The following is a 21,045-nucleotide window of genomic DNA, read 5'->3' on the forward strand; positions in this document are numbered from 1 at the left end:
GCTCTTTACCACAACACCATGAAGTAGAGCACTGAGGAGGGGGCAGAGGAATGAGCATTCTACCATTTCTTTTCAGCCTGTTTACAGGGTTGTTTTTCAAGCTCAGCATGTGTTTCAGAGGCAGGAGAAGGCCAGGGCCCTTGGTTTGCTGTCTTAAATGAAATTCCAATCAGTGTAAGAATTGGCTCTCTAGGCAGCTATTAACTTGCAGGTGTCCTGGACTAAAATGTCCAATGTGGTTAAACAAATGAAAGCCAGGCTATGTATATGCAGCTTTGAAATATTTCTCAATATGAGATGAAAAAAGAAAGATATTTATGCAGAGGTATTTTGATGTACCTACATAAAATTAAAAGTGAAATTATGAGAATTTTGGCCAAAGCAGTTTCAAATCTGAAAGGCCTACTATTCTTAAAAGAAGGTGAATCAGGAGACCTTATTTAGGCAGAAGAATCTGACAATTACAGGAACTTTGCCTATAAAATTCCTGTGAAGTACCATGTGGTTTTGCTACCTGTTCATAACATCCCAGTGACAGGGTATTAATTTCGAACTGATTCAATCTCATGACTTCATTTGTTTGCTATCACTGAATTTTAATTTTTCTGAAACTGTGTTCATTTCTGAGAACACAGTGAGAGTCCCTGAACCTGTTTAGCACTGCATATGAAGTGGGCCTGAGTGGCTGACATTGAGTATACTATGACCTTTCAAAATAATGAAGAGATCTGTTAGATGTAGAGAAACCTTTTCGTAACAGGAGTATATTTCCCAGATAGGACAGCATCAATAATCCCAGAGCTGGAGCTCAGCCCTGAGATCTCCTGCAGCTTTACGCAACACAGCTGGACTGCTGCTGAAGACAGGAATGGTTTTGCTGAAGTAATACTCATTACTTGTTTTTGTTTGCCATCTGGTTGCAAATGGGTGTATTTTCTCAGTGCAGGTTTATTTCAAATATTTGCCAGAAGAATTCTGATTCTTAGCTTATTGTTATATGTTGTTTCTGTCTACTGTCTTATTGAAAGTCATAAAACAGTTTGTTTCAGTTTCCATATTAGATGGGCTATCCATAATCAGCACAAAACTTAAAGGGATTTGAGAACAACTTCTTTAAAACTTAACATAAACATTATAGAGAACAGGCACATTCCCCATAGTGGTGAGATTAGGGATACTGCTTTTCATCTAGGTACATGTGATGCCTTCAACTGTAAGTGAAGCTATCCTGACAAAATTGCAGCAAAATAAAGATTACCTCCATTTTTCAGATGAAGAAACTGACGTAGATCCTGCGACCTGTACAATTTCATGCAAGAGGTACGTAGCAGAGACAAGAACTGAACAAGAAACTGAGTTTCAGTCAAGTGCCTTAGTCACAAGCACATGCATAATCAGAACAGTCTCTTTTAAAGACCATTTTGTCTTGGGTTGAGCTGGCAAAATGCCAACTGTCCAAGACAGAGTGAAAATGGAAGAAGAGGGAGAGGGAAAAAAACCTCCAAACTAGGTTTATGCTTAAACTAACTATATATATTTATACAGAAAAGAGAATATTAAGAGAAAATTACAATATAACACACACACAAGTTAGGTATAACAACAATTTTTACCTCCCATCAAAACAGATTCTATTACTTTTGATCTATAAGCACCCCAAAAGATACCCAGCAAGAAGCAAAGTATAACAGCAAAATGTTTCTACTTCCCTGAATTCAAACAAAACACAAGTAGCGGCAGCAAGAGCAGCAGGGCCTACTCCAACAAGACAGGAGCTGCACCATGTCCGGCCTGTACCTCGGCCATGGTGGAACTGACTTAACACCTCCCACACACTGGCTCTTACCCCTTCTGAGATGATGTCATAATATGGTATGGAATACAACACTACTGGCTAGAAGAAGTCAGCTGCTAGCTAGCTCAGCCCAGCTCAAGTCAGCTGACAATTCCAGGCCTTGTCTGAACTTTAAAACCTAAATTTTAGGCCTACCTGGCTAAACCCATAACACATTTGTATTGTTTCTCTCCTTCCCATTAGTCTTCTTGTCAGCAAAAATGAATCAAAGAAGGAACTGAATGCAAAAGGAAATACTAAGGTGGATTTTTTACAGTAAATTGAGATGTCTTTATAAATAAAAAGTATAACCTAGCTTATTAAAGGAATGAAATGGTTACATCAAAATGAACTGGTTTTAACCAACAGTATAGCAAGTGGACTTTTTTGTGTACTTTTGCCATTTCTCATGTATTTCAGATTGAAAATGAGGTCAATACAATGTGTTCTTAAATTTAATTTTTGTTTCTACTCCACATTAGCCAATTGACACTGTGGCCTTCCTCATTTACACTAAGATTGACTGATCTTTTCCCCCAATAAGAAAAACTTTGCATTCTCATCAGACTTGGAAGTAAGCATATATGAGATTCATATTTACTTTACTAGCTTTACAAATTTGAAACAAAAGTTAATATTCTCAGTCTATGTGACAACTGACAGCAAAACCTTTTGCAATGAGAATATTCATTCATATCATATATTTTTGAAAACAAACACTAAACCCAAGTTTATAATTAACAAGTAGCAGCTGGACATATAATTGTAAAGTGGAATGTTTATAATCCCTTGATAATATTCAGCAAAATTTTAGCCAAATGGAATTTTTTCTTTTACTTTAAACACTGAACAGATGAAACACCTTGTTTATAACAACACCTGTGAGTAAGAGTCTCTGGCCTTTTCTTGGGATTTGAGTAATTTGTACTTAGACCCATACTCTGAGGTCAAGACTGTGACTTCAAATCCTTGCTCATGTCAAAGAGATCAAGAGTCCACTATGGAGAAACTTTGCAATAACAGCTCCTGGAAGTAAAATGGAGTCTCCTTCCCATGTATCACAAGCAGCTATGCTGTGTGGATGTGCAACCTCATCTCCTTCCCATGAAATCATCAGGGTTGGCCAATGGTGACCAAGTTCACACACTAGCTCTCCATGTTGCTATCATTGTGACCTTGAGAAATTGCTTCCCTTCTGCTTAACTTTCATTTTCCTCACAAGTGACTGTGCTTTCAGCTTTTGTTGTGAGATTTATTGGAGCACCGTTTGGACTAATCCTAAATAACAGGTTTGGATTTTTGCTAATTTATTTTTTAACAGAAAATAGTGGCCATCCCCTTTTACAGATCACATGGCAGAAACTCAGAGGTTATATTTACTTATCAAAAGCACATCAGAGGTTGCCAGATGAGGTAGAATCTCAGTACAGATCCTCATGACCCCATCTAGTTCCTTAGAGAAAATCTTTGAAAAAGAAATAATGCTGGGGTTTTTCTCTTATCTGTTCATCTCTCATCTGACTCCTGTGATATGCTTATTTCCCAAACGGTTTGTCATTTTCTTTCTCAAGAGCACTCAAGAGTTTTACAAGTGGCAGAGGAGCATAGTTCACTGGTCTACTTGTGCCACAGCTCTGTGACAGTGTTCTTCCTGTGTGTGACAACAGGAATGCAGAATGGATGGATCTATGCAGAGAATAGACTTAGAAGTGTGACCATAATGCAATTCAGTTTTATTATTTGAATGAAACACTTTTTTTCCTTTTTTTTGTCAAATTTGTAATTGAAAAGAATCCAAACTGTGTCAAGATTGAAAGCAGAGAAGGTTAAGGGGAAAAGATAATACACAGTCTGTGAGAAAGCATGTGGAATACAACAGGAGGCATTGTTCTGTTCTGTCCTAAAAGTGAGATCTAATGTTGAAAGAGACCATTAACTGCTTCTTTCTACCTAATTTTATCTAAACAATCACTATGAGTAAATAGGCACAAGTTCAAATCTACTAGAAAAAAGGATTAGCTCAAAAGTTTCACTTTTTGTCACAGCTACCACAAGTGAGTGAGAATAGACTGGTGAATAAAAATAGAAGGTAATCTTCCAAAATCAGGATAAAGAATTCAGATGCAGAAACTATGACTTAGAAAGCAGACTATTGAAAATCTGCTGGTGTTTGACATCTTATGCATCTAGAAGTTGTTAATATGAGATCTTTTTCCACTGTGTTTTTCTTCAAGAACTATATAGTCTCATCTGGTAACAAACATTTATTATTGTATTTACTGTAATTTCCCATGAAGAACTTTTTGCTAGTCAGAGCAATTTTGGTTTCTGAATGTGTTTCTAGAAAATGCTGGTCAGCTGTTTTGAAAACTTTAATTAACTAAATTACTGATCCTTATTTCTTTTTTTTTTTTTTCAAGAAACAGTGGAAAGGATGTTTGTGTTTTTTATTTCCCACAGTAAACTGAATAATTTCTAAATGGCAGATCCCACAGCCCTCTGTTTTTCAAACATCTTGTTTGGTCCATATTTTTGCATCCAAGTCCTCTGAGTCATTCACAGAATCATAGAATGATTTGGGTTGGAAAGGACCAACCCCTCTGCTATAGGCAGGGACATCTTCCACCAGACCAGGTTGCTCCAAGTCCCATCTAACCTAGCCTTGAACACTTCCAGGAATGGGGAAGTGTTCTCTAGCTTCTCTAGGCAACCTGTGCCAGTGCCTCACCAGGCTCACAGTAAGGAATTTTTTCAAAATAATACCCAATCTAAACCCACTCTCTTTTGGTTTGAAGCCATTCCTAAACATTTCAACAGGAAAAAGTCTTGTCATTTTCCAAGTGTTTTTGTCTAATTAAAATTGTCAGGTAGTTGATTAAGAAGTGCTTTCGAAGACAGCAGATTCTTACAAAGACTTTAAAACTCTTTCTTAAAGGTGGAAATGGTGATTTTGTTTTCCAGACTTTGAGGTATTTAGATGCCCAAGTTTTGTTGATTTCATATTCTCATGTGAGTTGAGACACACACGCCCACACCTCTAGAGAGACAGATAAGTGAATCATTTATTGAAATGCACATGCACCTTTTATATCCAGGGAAGGAGGCAGTTACATAGGCATAGATGCATAGTAACCTAGCCTATGGGTTTAAAATCCATCTCCTGGGCATGCATGGTTGGGTAGCCTTTTTCATGTCTTTTGCATAAACTCCAACTCCCAGCATGCCCTATGGCATCCATTTTGCAAGGGGTGATTTTTTTGAAATGCAGGAGAATTCAGGTGAAACGTAAACTCGAGTTCAGTTCCTGAAGCAGTGAATTTTCTTGTCACCAGTTGAGAGTAAAACAATTGTCAGTAAGCAAAATAAGTGCCAGCACAGTATTTATCTCCCACTCAACTTTCAGTATCAGCTAAGAAAGGCAGTGTAGTAGAGTACCTTGGCATTACTTTTGGACTTGAGAGTAATCAGTTTCCAAATCCAGCACTGATTTGGAGTGTGAAGCCAGTTAACTCACTCCATCTGCTACTGTTCTACCTCCCTCTGCATAATCTGTTTTATAGCTTTGAATCACAAATCCTCTGTGAAACAGGTAGCTTCTTACTTAATGTTTAGAGTACAATGTGCCCACATTTCAACTGAAACTCTCCCATTTTTATATTGGTTCCAATAATAATGCCAATAGAGTTTTTGCTTGCTTTTCCACAGGAGCACAACTGGGCTTGTTTGCAATAGTTTTGATTATTTACACAAACCATTATGACACCATCTCATCTGTCTGAACCTAGACATTTATCTGTCTCTCCCTAGACAGACATTCCTCTCTGGTGAGCCTATAATATCTTTTCAGAAAGGATACTGTTTCTGCCCTGAAAAGTTTGCATGACACTCAAAATAAAGACTTTCATGTGTGCAGCAGCTTCCCCTTCTATCAGCTGCCCTTCTTAATGTTGCGTGTTTACTTACTGTATACCAGCCCAAAAAGAAGTGAAGAAGCATTTTTTTGTCCCTGTGGTTTAATCGTAGGGCCTTCAATTTCAGCTTGACCTCAGCTCCTTTCGAACTGTTTTGCCAAATAAAGCTGGAAATTGGAAACAGGGATACAGGGAGGAGCTCTATATTTGTCCTCTGCAATTGTCTACCATTTGCTGGTACTAATATTTTGTCTGATGGTGATCTCTAATAACTCATGCAACTTTAATGATCCCTACAGAAGGGTTAGTCCATGCTGTGTAATATCTTGCAAAGTGTATCAGTGGTTTTCTACAGACATTTTAGGAGTTGTTAAAAAAATGCTCAAAATCACCTAGAAGGAAGAAAAGGAAGTCTTTAGAAAACTTATGCGGGGTACATAAACTCAGGTTGCTGAAGATACGTCTATAAACTAGATAGCTCAGGAAATTAATAAGAGGAAAACAACTTTGGTGCAGATGATACTATCTTTTTTGTTAACAAATGAGCCTGCCAAAACACTGTAAAATTTTTCTCAGTGTGTTGGGTTCAAAATATTACATCTGAATATATAGAACCACAGGATATCCTGATTTGTAAGGGACCCACATGGATCATCAAAGTCCAACTTCTGGGCCTGTACTGGACACGCACAAGAATCCCACCAAGTGACTGAGAGTATTGTCTAAGTGCTTTGTGATATGTTTAATGATGCAAAAAACCACTAATAACCCAGGAACACTAACAACCTTTGAGAGTCTTGCCTTTGCTGTTTCCCAGAGAATTGTGCAAGCAACTTGATGTAATCCCACAAGCTTTGGATTGCCCATCTGTTCCTTGGGTCACTGAAAGATGCAGATTTTTATCTTTTACTATTCTTACCTTTCTATTGCATTCTCTTCCAAGGGATCTTTTTTATGACCATGAAAATATTATCAGATGAGAGTGATCTCAAATATTTTCATGCAATGGGAAAATAATTTCCTCTTTGTAGCCAGGTATGATGTAGATTTCTCACAGATGCCTTCATTGCACACATTAATAGCAAGACAGAGAAACCGCATGGAAGGTGGCGTTTATTTTATTTCCTCCACCTGTGCTGAACTGCCACACTCTATAATTCTGAATAAATCAGGAAGAAGATTGCCAGGAAAGTTGTGTAATATTATATACACATAATTATGGGGTAAGTTAAGATACTGGACTTCAAATCATTTTACAGCCTAGGGGGAAAATAAACTTTCTCTGCTGGGTTGGCAATTGCATGAATTGTAGCTTTTTTGTGCAGGTTTTCTCCCTGTAAAAGATTTATTCTCTGTTTTCTTTTCATAAATCCCAGATTAAACTTTTAAATTCAAGATAGTTTGAAGCCACTGAACTTTCCTAAGATTTGCTCCAGCAGCTTATTTGCATGAAACACAGAAGTCTGAGGCAAGAATGACTGCAGCCTAGAATGTACCATAGAACTCTGCCAGAAGCTTTGAACTCAGGTACAAGTAAGTAATTTCCAAGTAATCTGGCCCACACAATGGAATATTTCCTGTCTGGATGAATTACATGCTGCCTGGGTGGGCTTGTGCATGGTGAGAAAAAAACCCCAAAGATTAAAAGTCCCTGCTCCACTAGAGCGAGGATGTGTGACATGCTGAAGACTGCTGTAAATGTTTTGGATTTGTCCAGCCACAGGCTGATCAAAGGCTGCAGTGAATTTTGCCTTATCAAAACCCCTCATTATCTCCTATTTTATATCAGATACATAAATGCAATAATTTTTCCTTGTCCTGTCAGTGACTACATGGAAGATTAAAAAAAGAAAGAAGAATAATTTTTTAAGTTTTTATTATTGAAGCATGTCTTTTGAACATCTGCTAACCCTTAGGTGGAGGCTGAGGAGGGGAATGAAGGAATTATGTCATTTTAAAAACTTCACATTTCTGAAAACAGGGCAATTACGACCTGATGAGATTTAGAAAGAAACTTCCCTGGACTTGATTCTTCAGGTGCCAACCCCTGTTGTTCATGTGATGTTGAGCCTTAACTAGCCAGTGTCGATCAGGACAACCACTTTATGTAGAGTGTCTTCAAATTGTTTTGCCATACAGCCTGGAACCTTTCACCTGGGAAGAGCCATCTAAGAAGTGATTAATCCCACTGGGTGGGTTTCTGAAAGTATGGCTGCAGGAGGAAAATGTCCTTAGTGCTAAAAGATAATTACTTTTCATGACCCATTTTCAAAGTGTTTGCTCTGGTGAAAAGCTGAAGTTTCGCATTTGTTTATATCTAACACTGTGCAAGCTAATGATGGGTGATCTCTGTACCCTACAGCAAACAGCACTCAGAATCTGTATGTCTCATTTGGCTGTTCTATCACTTCCTGCCATAACTGCATCCCCCTTCCCAAAAAAGCAGATATGTTTTGGAACTCCTCCCCATAGTGGCGATCAGTGTCTCAAGCTGGTCATCACTGAGAGAACAGGAACATAGGGTGGAGAGTTCCACTGCACTGTCATTTTCAGGGGAGTAGATTGAAGTCCATTCGTTTAATATCTATGAACAAATCTTACAGATGAGCTCATGATGTCCTTGAGGAATCAGGCCTGAGGCCTCCAAGGCACCAAGCCATAATGCTACCCTTCTCCATTTTTTTTTTGAGCTAAATTGTAATGTAACTGAATAGCTTTATCCAAGACTAACAAAAATCAATCCCTTATGTAGCTCCATTAAATTTATTGGAGTTACGCCAAGCATGACTTTGGCCAATGATATGTTTTCTCTGAAGATGTGAATTATCTGGAACACAACTTCTCTGATGTAACATTTTGGACAACAGACTCATACCAGCAATTCTACAAAACCTCAGAAACCATCCTTGAAACTTTCCATAACCATTTTTTTTTTCAAAACTATGTAAATTGTTGTTAGAGGTTTGGAATTTTTTGTAGAATTTTTTCTCCCCTTACCAGCAAGAAGGTTTTGGGAGCTGTGGCCCTGTCCCCAGTACCAACACTTGGAGCTAGCCAACAACAGAGTGCTTAACTGGTGGACAGTCCAACTTGATTGCTGGGAGAGGTGGAGTGGGGTACGGGTGGAGAAAGGCTTTCCTTTTCTCCAGGGTTGGGGGGAGATTTCTTTGGCTATTTCTTCGGCTGCCCTGGCTGCAGTGTGGAGGAGAGCCCTGTTCCTTTGCTGGATTGGTGGAGGCACTTGGAGCTCCCTTTTTTGGGTTTGAGCCCCCCTCACCAACTCTGGGTGACCAGTGCTGTCCAGAGAGAGAGAGAGAGAGAGAGAGACGTTCCTTCCTGGTGCTGGACTCTTTCTTCTTTCTGGCGGCTGCTTGGGGGAGTCATCGCTACCTTTAGATTCGCTGCAGACATTTCTGAGGACAACTTTAGTTGCAGAAGAGTTGCAAGAAGCTATCGTTCCCCATGCCTAGCGCTGCTTTTCTTTGAGCAAAGGACACCAAGAGAGCCTACACCCCCGTCATGAAAAAAGTTTCCGACCCATCCATTTTGCCGAGACCAGCCAGGGCGCAACATCGCCAACTGCTGTCCATAAATATAATTGCACTGAAAGATGGCTGAGACTACTTCGTTTTAAGGGGTTTGGTTATGGTGTTGTGGTCTTTTTCTGGATCGGTTTAGTTATATGCATATATATATATATAAATTAAGATCTGTTATTCTTTTCTATATGTTTTCTAATTAAAGTATTCTAAATTTAAAGGGGCGTACTGGTTATTGAGGACTAGTCTAGACACTAGGGTTTTTCCCTAAAGTGAAACATTTCTTGGTGCCCAATATGTGGCATGAGCTTCTTTGAAAACAGTTCTTGCGTCACCATGTGTGTATTGAGTTTAAAGTCCATCAGGACCACATTGTAAAATATATTTTCTATTTTTGGTACAAATTCATGCCAAAAGGCACAGCAGATTTAAGTCTCCTGAACACATCAATGAGTAAAACTCTGTCAGATTTACACACAGGCAAAATGGGGCTGTTGAAGGGTGAGTGGGTCTTGCTGATCACCCCTTGAGTCTCCAGTTCATGGATTATTATGATTTTGTAATAATTATCCAGTTCTTACTTTGGATTATGGTGTGATGAATTCAACATCTGTGGGTCTCATTTGGATTGTGTTCTCAAGGTTGTATTCCTGCTCTAACCTGAGTTGTTGCCTCTAGGGGCTTAGTGATAATGGTACTGATCCCTGGGGAGGAACACAGGGGAGTATTTTCTCCCAATCCTTCACCCATTTCCCTTTCAGGTTTGCTACAACAGCTTTTGGGAAGCTTACATTCTCTCTAGATGCCAGAGTTATTAGGCTCTATGTGGTTTGTCTGCAGGTTTGTGTCATTATGGCCTGTCTTATGTTTGAAGCTAGGGCCAGGGTTTTTCGAGAATGCATTCAGAAGCCCACCCCAGTGCAGGGGGAAACGGAAAAGTCGTCACAGTGGTGCGGGACGTGGCTACACCAATAGAACAGTCCAAGCTAATGGAAGTTGCCCCTATTCAAAAAAAGGAAATAGAAGACCAAATCAGTTTGTCCAGAGGACAATGTGGGGGTAGTGGCACCTTCACAGCAGCAGACTCAGAGCCAGAGGTCATTACTGAGTTGTTGTCATTCAACAGCCTCTGTGGTTTGCAGAAAGACATTCCTCAACACCTGGGCGAGCCCATCCTGACCTGGTTGATCCGCGTGTGGGACCGTATGGGTGAAACCTTACAACTTGATGGTGGCGAAGCCAGGTATTTGGGGTCTCTGGCCCAGGATGTGGGTATCGAACAGGTGTTTGTGAGGGAATTAAAACCCCGTTCACTTTGGGCACAACTTCTAATGAGTGTAAGAGAGAAGTTTATAGAGACATCCTGCAGGAACATCACAATAAGACAACTTGGAAGACTGTGGAAGAAGGAATCCTACATCAGAGGGAAATGGCACTGTTAGAAGTGCTTTTTTGGAATGGATGGGCAACCCAATAATGACTCAGACAAGGTCAGGTTTGCATCACAGATGTGGTGGAGCCTTTCATGCCAGGGGCCACCCGAATGCACCAATTTCCTTGCATCCATGTATAGGCAAGGGAACCGAGAGACAGTGGGCTCTGTAACAAGTAAACTCCGGATATATGAAGGAATGGTCCAGGGTGCACTACAGGCCCGTATCTCTACTGATGCTGTGAGAGACCCCAACCAAGCAGGACTCTGAGCCAAGTTAGTATAGGATGAGATAATAAGCAAAGGTCATTTAATGTCAAGCCTAGGAGCCACAGGAATACATGATGACATCCACGTACACCTCTCAAGCTCTAGTTTCCATGGCTTTTATAATAGGGTCTACCCAATCATTACTTTACACATCTCTTGGTCCAGCCTAAGTCCCACCCCTGTTCCACCCCCCAGGAATTGGGTCTGGGGTCGATGAGACCTTCTCTTCCTCAGTTCTCCTCTTCCTCAGGCTTTTGTAGTTCTTCCAGTGTTCTGATTTCTGGGTCACTCTGCCCCATGTTTATGTCTCATTCTGCAGGCCTTTCTGATACCCTTCAGCTCTTTACCTTGGAAACAAGACTAAATAACTAAAAGAACTTGAGCTACTGATAAGCTGCAGAGGTTGGCATGTATAAACATTGAATTTAAGCTGTTAGAAATACTAGCACACTAAATCTACATTTTACTAGTTACAAGTACTTCTAAAATCTATAAAAATGAAAAAATCAAAAACCCTTTGGTATCACTACTGTAGAGACAGTGGTTGAGAGTCTTAAGACACTAACTACAAAGGTAAAAGATAAGCAGAGGAAATTTAGAGAGGAGATTAAGGAAAGTTTTCAAATGGCAGCCGTGCAAATCAGTGTCTGAGATCAGAGCCAGATGACCCCCAGCTAGAGAAAGTGGATAGACCTCATGAACTGAGATATGGTATTTCCTGGCCAAACATGGAGAAGACATGGGATGGTGGGATGGGAAACCTACCTGTGTCCTAGCAGCCTGAATACAAGAATTGAAGGAGAGTGGAAGAAGATTGCTGAGAGTAAGTGTAGTACCAGTTTCCTATGGGAAAGGATCTGACTCACTAGAGGATACCTCTCAAATGTATTCATTAAGAAAAGCTCTGATCTCTACAACCAAGACCAGTATTAGAGGGGCCCTGCCTCTAGCAAAGTAGAGACATGGGACAACCATGTCTATTGGACTATATGGATTCAACAGCCTGGCACATCAGACACACAAAAATATAAAGCTTTGGTTGATACCGGCGCTCAATGCACATTAACGCCATCAGGACATATAGGCTCAGAAACTACTTCTATTTCTGTGGTGACACGGAGGTCTCAAAAGTTGACTGTGATGGAAGCTGACATGACCTTGACCGGGAGAGATTGGCAGAAACACTCCATTGCGACTGGTCCAGCTGCCCCATGTATCCTGGGTATTGACTACCACAGGAATGGGTATTTTAAGGACACAAAAGGACATGGATGGGCTTTTGGAATAACTGCTGTAGAGACAGAAGGGATTGAACAGTTGAATTCATTGTCGGGTCTCTCAGACAGTCATTCTGCTGTTGGACTGCTGACAGATGAGGAGCAGCAGGTGCCAATTGCCACCACAAAAGTGCATCTTTTGCAACACTGAAAGAGCCATGACGCTGTGATCCCCACCCATAAGGTGATCCACAAACTGGAGACTCAAGGGGTGGTCAGCAAGACCTACTCACCCTTCAACAGCACCCTTTTGCCTGTGCGTAAGTCTGATAGAGAATGGAGATTGACTGTGGACTATTATGGTTTCAATGAAGCTACCCACCACTGATTGCCACTGTGCCACACTTGTTGAAGCTCCAGCATGAACTGGAGTCCAAGGTAGCAAAGTGGTATGCCACCACTGATATTGTGAATGCATTCTTCTCCATCGCCCTGGCAACAGAATGTAGGCTGCAGTTCGCCTTCAGCTGGAGGGGCATGTAGTACAACTGGAACCGACTGCCCCAGGCATGGAAACACAGTCCCACTATCTGTTATGGTGCACTAGAGAAAGGCAAGGCTTCAGAACATCTGCAGTACATTGACAATATCATCATATGAGGGGACACAGCAAAAGAGGTTTTTGAGAAAGGAAAGGAAATCATCCAGAACCTCCTGGGAGCCAGTTTTGCCATCAAACTGAGTAAGGTTAAGGGACGTGCTTGAATTGATCCAGTTCCTGGGGGCGAAGTAGCAGGATGGACGTCATCAGATTCCAACAGAAGTCATCAACAAGATCACAGCAATGTCTCCACCGACCAGCAAGAAGGTAACACAAGCCTTCCTGGGTGCCATAGGTTTCTGGAAAATGTATATCCCAGAATACAGCCAGATTGTAAGCCCTCTCTACTTGGTAACCCATAAGAAGAATGGTTTCCACTGGGGCCCTGAATAGCAGCAAGCCTTTGACCAGATCAAGCAGGAGATTGCTCATGCTATAGGCCTTGGACCAATCAGGACAGGACAAGGCATGCAGAATGTCCTCTACTCTGCAGCCAGGAATAATGGTCTGTCCTGGAACCTGTGGCAGAAAGTGCCTGGTGAGACTCAAGGTTGACCACTTGGATTCTGGAGCTGAGGATAGAGACTATCCAAAGCCAAATACACTCTGACAGAGAAAGAGATCCTAGCCATTTCTGAAGGAGTTCAAGCCACCTTAGAGGTGATTGACACAGAAGCACAGCTCCTCCTGACACCCTGACTACCAGTGCTGTGGTGGATGTTTGCAGGATACGCCACTTCCACACATCATGCTACTGATGCTACCTGGAGCTAGTGGATTGCTTTGATCACACAGCACACCAGTACTGGGAAACTAAATTGCTGTGGGATCCTGGAAATCATCACGAACTGGCCTGAAGGTGAGAACTTTGATCTAGCAGATGAAAAGGAAGAAGAGCAGGTGACACGTGTGAAGGAAGCTCCACCATACAACCAATTACCAAAAGAGTAAATATGCTATGCCCTTTTTACTGATGGCTCCTGTCGCATTGTAGGGACAAACCAAAAATAGAAAGCAGCATGTATGGAGCCCCACAAAGCAAGTTGCAGAAGCTACTGAAGAAGAAGGTGAGTAGAGTCAATTTGCAGAGCTCATAGCCATCCAGTTGGCCCTGGACATTGCTGAACGAGAGAAGTGGCCAAGGCTTTACCTCTATACTGACTTGGATGGTAGCCAATGCACTGTGGGGATGGTTAGACCAATGGAAGAAGGCCAATTGGAAATGCAGACAGAAACCAATCTGGGCTGCATATATATGATATATGGCAAGACATTGCCACCTGAGTAACGAAGCTGATCATGAGAGTCCGCCACATAGATGCACATATGCCCAAAAATCAAGCCAATGAGGAACATCACAACAAGCAACAGACCAAGCTGCATGAGTCAAAGTATCACAGGTATATCTACACTGGCAGCATCAGGGAGAGCTGTTCCTGGCTCAATGGGCCTTAGGCCACCAGGGCAGAGATGCCACTTATAGATGGCCATGAGACTGAGGGGTGGATTTATCCACAGACATGATCTCTCAGTGTAGGAAAATGCTGGAATAAATTTCAAGGAGAGCTGCGCTGGAAAAGCACCTCGAATCTGGAAAGATTCAACTAAGAGACTCACTATTTAAGTTTTAAAATTATGTTCTTGCTTGCTATGGGTTTTTTAGTTGCAAAATTTGTGTCACCTCTCTGTTACCACTCCCCTGCGAGGAAGTTACACCACACCCTGCCTTGTATTGTATCTACTTCTTCCTCTTTTGTGTCTCCCCTAACAAGCCATCAGCCTGAGGTTGAGCATGTTATTGTTTCTTCCCAGGCTGGGCAATAGCCTCCCTGCCCTTAGGGGGTCCCTGGAACCAGGACATCACAGCAGCCTCCCCCCACAGGAAGCCCCGGTGATTGGAGGGTCCCTCAGCCCCCCTCCCCTCTCTGCCCTGTTATTCAAAGGTGGGAAACCCCATGTGAGTCTCCTATGCCTCGTGGCTTGGGGGGCAGGGCCAGGGCTCCAACCAGCCCTGCCCCTGTCCTTAATTCATTAGTTAATGGACCTTTGACACTGCCCCTGCCTCAGTTTTCACCCAATCCAGCCCAGATCTGGGGTCTGCCCCCTGAGATCTGATAATACCTTGTGGATTGTTTGAATAAACACTCTCACTTCCTTGCCTGGACTTGCCAGGACTGCTTTGTCTCTTTCTCCCTTCTCTGCTCCCCTTGGACAAAGGGGAAAGTAGAGACCCTTCTCCCTTCCCTTCAATGCTGCATATCTCAGGTTATCCATGACTGTGAAACATGTGCTGCCATTAAGCAGGCTAAGAGAGTGAAACCCCTATGGTATGGTGGATGCTGGCATAAGTATAGATATGGAGAAGCCTGGCAGGTTGACTGCATCACACTGCCACAGACCCGCCAAAGCAAGCACTATGTGTTCACCATTTTGGAAGCAACCACTGGATGGCTGGAGACACACTCAGTGCCTCACTCCACTGCCTGGAACACCATTCTAGGCCTGGAAAAAGAAGTCCTGTAATGACATGGCACCTTAGAGCAAATTGAGTCAGATAATGGAACTCATTTCAAGAATAGCCTAGGTACTACCTGGGCAAGAGAGCACGGCATTGAGTGGGTGTATCATGTCCCCTACTGTGCACCAGCTGCTGGGAAGGTTGAACAGTGTAATGGACTGTTAAAAACCACTTGGAAGGCATTGGGTGGAGGGACTTTCAAATACTGGGATCAACATCTAGCAAAGACTACATGGCTAGTCAACTAGAGGTTCTGTCAATCGAGCTGGCCCTGCCTAGTCAGAATCTTTTCACACTGCAAGTGGGGATAAATTCCCTGTAATACACCTAGGAGGTATGTTAGGAAAAAGAGTTTGAATTAACCCTACCTCAAGCAAAGACAAACCCATTTGTGGGATTGTTTTTGCTCAAGGATCTGGTTACACCTGGTGGGTGATGCAAGAAGATGAAGAAACACAATGTATACCTCAAGGAGATGTTATCTTTGGGTAACCTGTTGATACTGCTGTATCTGTATGTACATATCTGGAAACATGTATATAGCTGAAATATGTGTGTATATAGTTGAAAGGTGTGGAGGTGACAGTGAGTCTGTGGATCCTCTGATGCCTGAGGTAATTGATGAGGGAATTGATCTTAAAGAGTTCAAGGTGTATCCTTGAAAGAAAAGCAGTTTAGAGTGCACCCTTCAGGAGAAGGAATCACCTGGAGAATGTGACAGACCTTGTAGCCAGTAGAATCTTTCAGTGTACGCTTAGAGAACTGACTAGCCAATATTATGATGACATGCTGTATACAAGGGTAGATAAAAAGTGAAGTTGTAACGAAAAATAAAAGTTTTTGTTCTAAGTTCAAAGCCTTCTGTTCCTGCTGCTGCCTGAACCTGCCTAGATTTCTTCTGACCGCCATAACTAACTCACCCCCCTTACCCTTACAAAAAGTTTAAGTCAAATATGGGGTGTTGGTATGGAAGAAAAAATTTGGGGTGGATAATGTTATAGGTTTGGAATTTTTTGTGGAGTATTTTCTTCCCTTACCAGCAGGAAGATTTAGTGTGGAGGAGAGTCCTGTTCATTTTCTGGACTGGTTGCTGGACTGGTGGAGGCACTTGGAGCTCCCTTTTTTTGAGTTTGAGCCCCTCCCCACCAACTCCGGGTGACCGGTGCTGTCCACACAGAGAGGTTCCTTCCTGGTGCTGGACCCTTTCTTCTTTTTGGCAGCTGCTAGGGGGAGTCATCATTGCAGACATTTCTGAGGACTAACCTTAGTTGCAGAGCAGTTGCAAGAAGCCATCATCTCCCATGCCTAGCGCTGCTTTTCTTTGAGCAAAGAACAGGAGAAAGCCATGAAAAGACGGTTCTGACCCATCTCTTTTGCAGTGACCAGTCACGGCTCAACGTCGCCACCTGCTGTCCATAAATATAAATGCACTGAAAGATGGCAGAGACTACTTCGTTTTAAGGGATTTGGTTATGTTGTTGTGGTATTTTTCTGGTTTGGTTTACTTATATACATATATATATAAATGTAAATTAATAACTGTTATTCATTTGTATACATTTTCTAATTAAAGTCTTTTAAAAGGTGTAGTGGTTTTTGAGGAGGAGCCCCTTCTGTGGTCTAGAAACTTTGGTTTTCCCCTACACTAATACAATTGTGCAGAATGAAACATCAGGCCACATAACTTGTATAGAAAACTTACAAATGTCTTGTTTTGTTATTGAATGTGTTCTACCTTGTGAATAGGACCTTGTTTAGACTGATTTTCCAGAAGAAAATGCTGCCACCATGTAAAATCTTTTTTTCTGGTAAGAATTTGCAATATTTTTTGTTTAAACATATCAATCATTATTTATGAATTTAAACAGATTTCCAGTTATATTCTTATGCCTGAATTCAGGTTTCATTGGTAGTGACCTCATGATCAAGTTGTATTCTGATATATGGATATCTGTAATAAGGTGGCTGTGATTATTCCAAATGTTTAATTTTAACCTATACTAAAATTATTTGTGTTTCATTTGGAAATTTTAAATAAAGCAAAACAATAGCACAGTCCTTGATTTGCTGAGGTGGATGTACTCTGGTTACACTTCTGAATACTGATTCTGAGCTAAATTTTGGAGGACAGTTACCCACCAGAATCATGAGAACTTTCCTTTAGCAATAATGAGATATGTGCCTGTTTCATTATAATTCCCCTCAAATATAGAGGTAACATATTTAATACTAACACATGTAGCCTTCACTACTTTTGAATCAAATAACTGCAATTTTTCACTTTATTCAACTGGTCAATTTCAGTCTTTACTGGAGAATTAAGTCATTAAGATTGTTCTTTAAAAATCTAGTAGTTGAATCACTATAGAAGCCCTATCTCTAACCAGGTATAACTTCTTTTGTATATTTTTTTCTAACTAGACAAACATTTAAGGATTGGAAAACTGAATCAGTTGCAATACATATCAGTTTTATCACTGACTGTGTTAAAAGTTCAAACACAGGAAGATGGTGTTGGGAGGAGTCCCTCAGAGAATTTTTCTCACTCTACTAACACAAAGGTTTGGGCTTGGAGTGCCAGGACTGAGGACAAAAGATGGCTGATGACTTTCAGATTCCAGCTGAATGGTGGGGTGGAGGTGAGAAACAGTCCCCCCCCCCCCCACACACACACACACCCCCCTGAGGTGAGGAGAGGTTTTTTTCATTTTCTCTGTGTGCTGGCTTGACTTTTTTGGTTTTTTTGGGCAGCTGCAGAAAGGGAGCCACTGCTTGCTGGTGAAAGCTCTTTTTCTGTCTCTGCTCTTTGCTTTTCCCCCCTCTATCTCTGGACGCCCTGAGCTTCAGAGAGAGAGAGAGAGAGAGAGGAGAGTCACGGCTGCTTCAGGACATGCTGCAGACCCTTCGTTCCTGGGGACCAATTTAGACTGCAAGAAGATTCCTGGGAATTATCACCATTCCTCCACTCCCACCTTTTCTTTCTTCTTTTTGAACAAAGGACAAGGAGAGAGAGAGAGAGAGCGCCTGCTTTTTCCTCCATGAAAAAGACTCCATCCTGTACCACGTAAGTGTTCACCCCTTGTCTCTGCCTTGCTGGGAAAAGACTGAGAATTCACCTTCCAGGAGGGATCTACCATTTGGGGGTTGTTCTCTTTTTTTTTTTTTTACATTTGGTGCTGGGAGAGTAGTTTGATCTGGTCTGTTTACAGTTGTATCTATATCTACATATATATATATATATATATATATATATATATGTTAAGAAAAGTTATCCTTCTTTTATCCATTTTTGAATTTAAGTTCCTTTTTCTTCAATTTAATAAGGAGTGATGTGATTATTAGGGAGGAATCCTCTCCTCTGCTTTTTGGTAAACATTTTGGTTTTTCCCTCAAACTTAAGACAGAACATTATCCTTCTTTTCTGTATTAGTACAGATAATGGTTCTAGATTACCAGATTATTGAATAACCATGTGGATTTGGCCATTTTGGTTGCATTTTGTGGGATTAGGAGGTCTGAGGACACCTCATCCCCCCATATTCAGTTATTGTGGCTTGAGACTGCAGATTCTTCTGCTGGCCAAATGCATCAAAATGGATTTTGTTACACTTTCCTGGATAGTGCATGAAAAGATAGGCAGTGTTTTTCTATTCAGTTATAATGTTTTTAAACTAACATTTTAATGAAACATAACATTTAAGCACTGAATTTTCTCCTGTCTGTTAACAAATATGTATATGGTTTTCATTAAGAGGAAGTGTTTACCCCTGATTTACTCCTGATTTCACCCCTTTTAAAATGGACAACATAAAAAGTCTGGAGATTTCCATATCTCATATTTCTGCTCTCTCTCATCTGATTAGTCCTGTGACACAGTCCTCTGTGACCTACCAGTTTCTAGATCTCACCAGTAGTATTGAAATATAGCAAAATCAAGTTTGGTAGCTGCCAAAAAAGACAGGACCTGATTTATTAGTAGTGAAATCTTGACCAGCTCTTTATCTTAGCAAGCAGTTAATGATACACACCACTGTAAGACACTGTTCCTTTTGACCTTTCTCATTCTGAAGCAAAAAATATTTAGATTTTAATTGCATTTCCTGACCAAATAATGACTTTTCATTTTACTTAATAATAATATTTCAGAGTACACTACTGTCCACATTTGTATATTTGGTGTGGCATCCCTGAATCATCCATGACCAAGAAGTGTGAAATCAGTTGTTCTAAAAATATTTGCCTTGAACTGAGCTAGCAGCTAGGGAACTCTGTGCCTATGTTTTACTTGCTCTTTAAGTAGTTTCTGTTTATTTCCTGTGCTTGATGGTTACTGTACTTGACCTTACTGTTGATAATGCAGCCTTGTTTGAAGCGATACCATTTTCATTCAATCATAGATTTAAAAGGTTCTTTTCCTCTTCAAACTAAAACAGTATTAAGGTCCCTACAGATTGTACTGTACTACTCTAAAGACTCACTGCATAGGAGAAGCTATTTGTGAAGTGTAGAGCAATGTTAGAATCCATCCACTTCTCCCTCTCTATGTATATAAATTTATATTTTCTGAATAAGAGTATTGCGTATCCAGAACACTCATAGAAGTTTTGCTGAAAAGGTAAAAAATGACACCATTCAAAACGAAAGGAAGATCAGCATTGCATAGATTTTGTTTTCACTACTTCTAATGTAAGGCATTTGAACCCAGAATACAGAAGTGGAAAGATGTTTTTTTATTTTTTTTAAACTCTGGTATTTGGTTATTGGATCAAGTCTGCCCAGTTTTCACTGATAATAGCCTTGTTTCACCAGAGCAGATTTAACATTGTAGTTCAAGCTTTAAACATTTTCAGAAATGTTCGGAGACCCAAATGCCTGGAAGAGAAATAACTTCATATTTCACACAAAAGGCAAAAATTGGTAGTAGGGAAGCCAATGTAAAATGCCTGTAAACTACTCTGGGGACAACACTTCAAAAAGGAAAGCTGTTTACAGCTACTTGTCTTTACAATTGAAGTTTATATTTAAAGTTTCTGTCACTTTTTTTTTCAGAAATAACATAAAGAATGAATTTAGTTCCATCCCCCCTGCCTCCCAACAATTAAGTTTATGCATCACATGGATATTGAATGCTGCACAAGTAGTAGTCTCGGAAAAACTCTACTGTAGAAGTAGCTGTTGCACTTCCATTGGACACTAGTCAGCCTAGAAACATCAGAAGGGTCTGTAAGAGTCCCAGTGCTCTGGCAGGGTCCATCATCAGCTTCTGCACAATCCATGGGTATTGTCCCAGCTACCTCTTTAGGGAACTTTTTTAGGTGCTGCCCTGAAAGTGTTGATGGGCTTAGGAACTGGCCACAGTATGAGAAATACAAGCACATTCCAAGAGTCTCTTCCCTCCACCCCTCTTGGTCTGCATCACAGTTTCCATGTTTTTGTGTGATGAACTTGAAGATTGAAAAGTAGTTGTTGAAGAGAGAGTGAAGGAGGATACAGAGTACTGTCTTCACAGTGTACTAATTCTGTTGGTATACTTTGAGCTGTTTTATTTATAAAGTTGTTTATCTAGAACCCTTTATTTAACTAACAACAAACAAAACTTTCAAAATTTGAGGCCTCATATTTCATTGTCCCATCAATGGTATGGAAAACACTGTAAGGGTTACGTAATCCTTATAGAACTTGCATGTACAATTGCATCTTCCACTCAGCTGACAAACCACACC

Source organism: Pithys albifrons, chromosome 1 (genome assembly GCF_047495875.1).
Source record: "Pithys albifrons albifrons isolate INPA30051 chromosome 1, PitAlb_v1, whole genome shotgun sequence".
In the NCBI taxonomy this organism is placed as follows: domain Eukaryota; kingdom Metazoa; phylum Chordata; class Aves; order Passeriformes; family Thamnophilidae; genus Pithys; species Pithys albifrons.